The sequence below is a fragment of the Balaenoptera physalus genome (genome assembly GCF_965194825.1).
Source record: "Balaenoptera physalus genome assembly, chromosome: 6".
Taxonomy (NCBI): Eukaryota; Metazoa; Chordata; class Mammalia; order Artiodactyla; family Balaenopteridae; genus Balaenoptera; species Balaenoptera physalus.
This window is the reverse complement of record NC_138885.1, coordinates 55,037,380-55,041,845: the sequence shown is the minus strand read 5'-3', so window position 1 is coordinate 55,041,845 and position 4,466 is coordinate 55,037,380.

Below are 4,466 nucleotides of genomic sequence, written 5' to 3'. Positions count from 1 at the left end.
TAAAGCTGCCAAAACTGAACTATTGATTAGCGCCCAGTATACCCACAGAAAAGCTTAATACTTATCAGCTAATGTACAAAACTCTAAATTCAGTATAAAGAAAGGTTTTAGGCATTTAAACATGTATATATAAATAAAGGTTGTCTAAAAAATCAAACACAAAAATCTAGTACCACCTATATTAAATTGAATTTAAAATTAAAATTTAAATTGAATTACTACTCTAATAAAAATGGTATAGGACAAGCCATGAAGCCTACACACAAAAAGCCTTTCTAGGGGACAAATGTTCTGAGTGATTTCTTACACATAGGTACTCAGTGCAGTGAATACTGTGGTGCCCCGCACAGATCCCTCAGGCCTCACCACTTCAGTGAGCTGCAGCACTTTCAACTGCTGAGTTCAACCTCATCTCTTGGCCAGAGGGTGCAAACATTGGAGCATGGAAAAATGAACACCCCTCCTCTACTTCCCTCTGAGCAGCCTTCAAACAACTGAGATAACACTTCGTTGGGATAACACTGGGACATGTCTTTTATGCCATGTTCCCAGATTTCCCCATGGGATTAAACTCTAGTCACCTACAGTGCTTGATAATGAGCTCTTTCCTGGCTGCCTTCCCCCCACCCCATCCCAGTTCCCCCCTCCCCAACTACCATTTCCTGCACTTTCCACAGAAACTGTGTGCACTGGAATCCTCCGTGCGTGCTTTGCATCACTTGACTCCACCACTAACTGGAACAGCAGTTAGGTAATCTGTGACCTCTGAAGTGACCTGTTTTGAGACCTAGAGGAACACTGAATACTGAACAGACTGAAGAACCCAAACAATCTTCTCTCAGGAAGTTTAAATGTGAAATGCTTGGAAAAAGAGTTGATCATAGAAGCAAAAACTCAGAGACACGCTGGTGTGCAGTAAGATGATAAGAGTCAGAGGCACAAAACATCTTCAACTCTTGTGGGAATCAAGAATCAAGTTTTTTACATGTGTTGAGGTTTCATTTTATCATGAATGAACCTAGAATTGAAACCAACATCTTCTGCCTTTAATTTATCTATTCAACTCCCAACATTTTCTTTTCTACAAGTCAACAATATCTTATATAAATTTCAAATATGTTATTCAAGTGTCATTGTATCCCTAAAAATTTTAATTCTATACTTAATGTTCCAAAGGTTTAATAAAGTATGTTAATCCTGGTACTTTGTCAATTACCCCAAAACGCCCTAAGCCAAAATTTTCCATATTTTGAGACTTAAAAAGTACAATCTGGGACTTACCTGGTGGCACAGGGGTTAAGAATCTGCCTGCCAATGCAGGGCACATGGGTTCGAGCCCTGGTCCGGGAAGATGCCACATGCTGCAGAGCAACTAAGCCCATGCACCACAACTACTGAGCCTGCGCTCTAGAACCTGCGAGCCACAACTACTGAGCCCACGTGCCACAACTACTGAAGCTGGCGCACCTAGAGCCCATGCTCCGCAAAAAGAGAAGCCACCGCAATGAGAAGCCTGCGCACCGCATGGAAGGGTGGCCCCCGCTCGCCACAACTAGAGAGAGCCCACGCACAACAATGAAGACCCAACGCAGCCAAAAAAAAAAAAAGTATAATCTTCCTCTCTTCCTCTTCCTCTTGAAGTTTGCTTCTTTCACGTTTCTGTGAGTGTCAGTAAAAATGTTCTTCAAAATATCAACATGTTGCTTCTGGTTAGAGGAGGTATAACTTACATCTTCCTCTGCAATCATAGCCCAAGTTGTAGCTAAAAAGACACTTCTGCAATGTGGGGCTGAAAGGAGATTTCCAGGATTGTACAAATGTTAAGATGCTTCTTAAAGCTATTTAAAAGGAAATGTATACCATTTTGCAGCCTTTTTGAACCTAATATAGATAACGATAATACATTAGAATTTTTAGGAATGTTTATAGCCTTAACTTGTGTTTTCCATACAGGAACTCACGAGATAAAGAGGACAGATGTTATTAACTTACACCTAAAGGAGAGGAAACAGAGATACAAAACAGTAACTTCAACAAGGTTTGAATGAATTGTTGGTAGGGCCAGGACCTCAGCCTCCTGGCCTGGTACTCTTCGTCTTCCGCAACTGAGGTTGGGTTATCTGTAATCTGTTTTATAATTGTCAGTCCCTTTAGGGCAGGTGTCACATCTTTCAATTTAGTGGCTAAAAACAATGTGATACACATGCAATGCCCCAAATAGACATTCATTTTTGATCATTTAAAATATTTCTCATAGGCCCAAAATATGTTAAATGTCTTTGAACAAGAAGTGATCCTTGAATCTCACATCAATTTTGATAGAGAGTGAATTTTGATTTTCTAAAGTTAGAAGTATTCCCAAGATGAGTCTCTATTCATATGTTCAATCTATTACTTTCTTTCAAAAACTAGGAAAGCAATCTTTCATTTTGAAAATGAAACAAGCCTTTAAAAATATCTAACTAATTCCAGCAGCATTGTGTCCCATTTTGTCCCATAATTCTGTTAGGTTAATGAAGATAATAATGACTGGAAAGTAGTATTTTTAAAGTTATATTAAAGAAATGTGCAACACCATTTACTATAACTACAGTTTAGAGCCTACATGTTCTATTTGAAACATGATGTTGAAGTTTTCTTTTGGTACTTTTAAAGATCTAGCATTTTATTTCTATTCCCATTAAACAGTGGAGAAGAAGTGGAATGATTTCTACCAGTGCTTCTTTTCAAGGAAAAAGTTTGTGGATTGAAGCAAAAGGCCTCCTCTACTCCTATTTTTTCATACTTAACTCAGGACGGAGACTTCTAGCTGAAGTGTAAGTTAGATGACCTTTATTTGTAGCTAAGCACAGAAGCTTAAGACTCTCCTAATTATACCTTGTGAACCAGCTCCAGAACCAGCTTCCAAGGAAACTGTTGGAGAGTCATTTCAATGACAGGGCAATGGGAGTCAGCGCTCCCTTGAACAATAGCTGAATCTTCTCATTTCTCATGGAGGTTTATTGGCAGGTGTCACCGTCTGATATCTAGTCTCCAGATTCTGCAATATTTATTGCTGAGATGCCAGCATTTTAAACTCTTTCCCAGGGCCCAAATCTCTCCTTTGGTAAAATCCAGATTTCTTCTTATCTTAAATCTAGTCTGTGTATCTTTCTAGGCAGTGTTTCTCACCCTGTCTTCAGCAGATGAGGATTGCTTTCCCTTCCTCACCAAGGTCACCTTTAAAACCCCTGTGGAAATTTTTGCATGTGTTTTGGGTTTGGGCTGTCAAAGCATATTCCTCAGATCACAAATCATTCTTTTTTCTTTCTCCTACACAATTCCTAGAGCTCAGAACAAGCTGCATTTTGAGCTGAGAATTCTTGAATTAACATTGATTTTCAATACGGGCTTAGGATCTTGATAACTGAGAACAAATTCATTTGTGAGGGTTATCAGCAACCTCTGACAATATTGTTTCTTGGAAGAGGCTGATGATAGCATATTTATATGTGAATCTGATTCATAAAATTCAGAACTTCTTGCCATGTGTATGTTTGCTTTACTTGAACATTAACATGCTGGGTTGACAGAAATGAAATCTAAGGAACACATCCTGGATTACTTAACCAATGGCTCTTGTTCAATTGCAGACACACAGGAGAGATCAATAAATGAATGAGCAAATAATTACATAATTAGAAGAAGTCACTTAACCCCACCACCCTTTAAGTCCATAATGTATCATAATGAACATTTATATAATAGTGTGTGTTGAACGTTAAGATGCCATTAAGATAGTATTGACAGTGGACATTGGTCATCTCTGTCTGTTTGGCATCCACCTCTCCTTCCTATCTTCCTAGTTTTTCTATGGACACCTTGTATTTCAGAAGCTAAATGAGCAAGATCTCCTATCCTTCTCCCCATCACAGCCAGGGGATGGACACATGACTGGCCTCTCCCTGGACTTTGAATGCTGAGTCAGGAATAAAATTATTTTGAGAGAGTTCAAGATAATCTCAAGAGCAGAAGCGTATGAGCCAGATAATTCCCACAGTGTGATCTTCATCGTGGCTTCTGTTCCCTAGCTCTCAGACCCTGCTTTGACTCTTGCCCACTCTCTAAACCTTGTTCTCAAGCTTTCCATTAATTCTCTGCACCCCGATATCCTTCCTCCCCTCCCTGCTCCCCATCTTGATCCTCCTCCTTTCCCTCCTCCTCCTTCTCCCCTCATTAATGAATGTAAAATTTTGTCAAATACTTTTTCTGCATCTATTGAGATGATCATGTGATTTTTATCCTTCATTCTGTTAATGTGGTGCATCACATTGATTGATTTGCAGATATTGAGCCATCCTTGAATCTCTGGAATAAATCCCACTTGCTCATGGTGTATGATTCTTTTTATATATTATTGAGTTAAGTTTGCTAATATTTTGTTGAGAATTTTTGTTTCTATATTCATCAGAGATATTGGCTTGTAA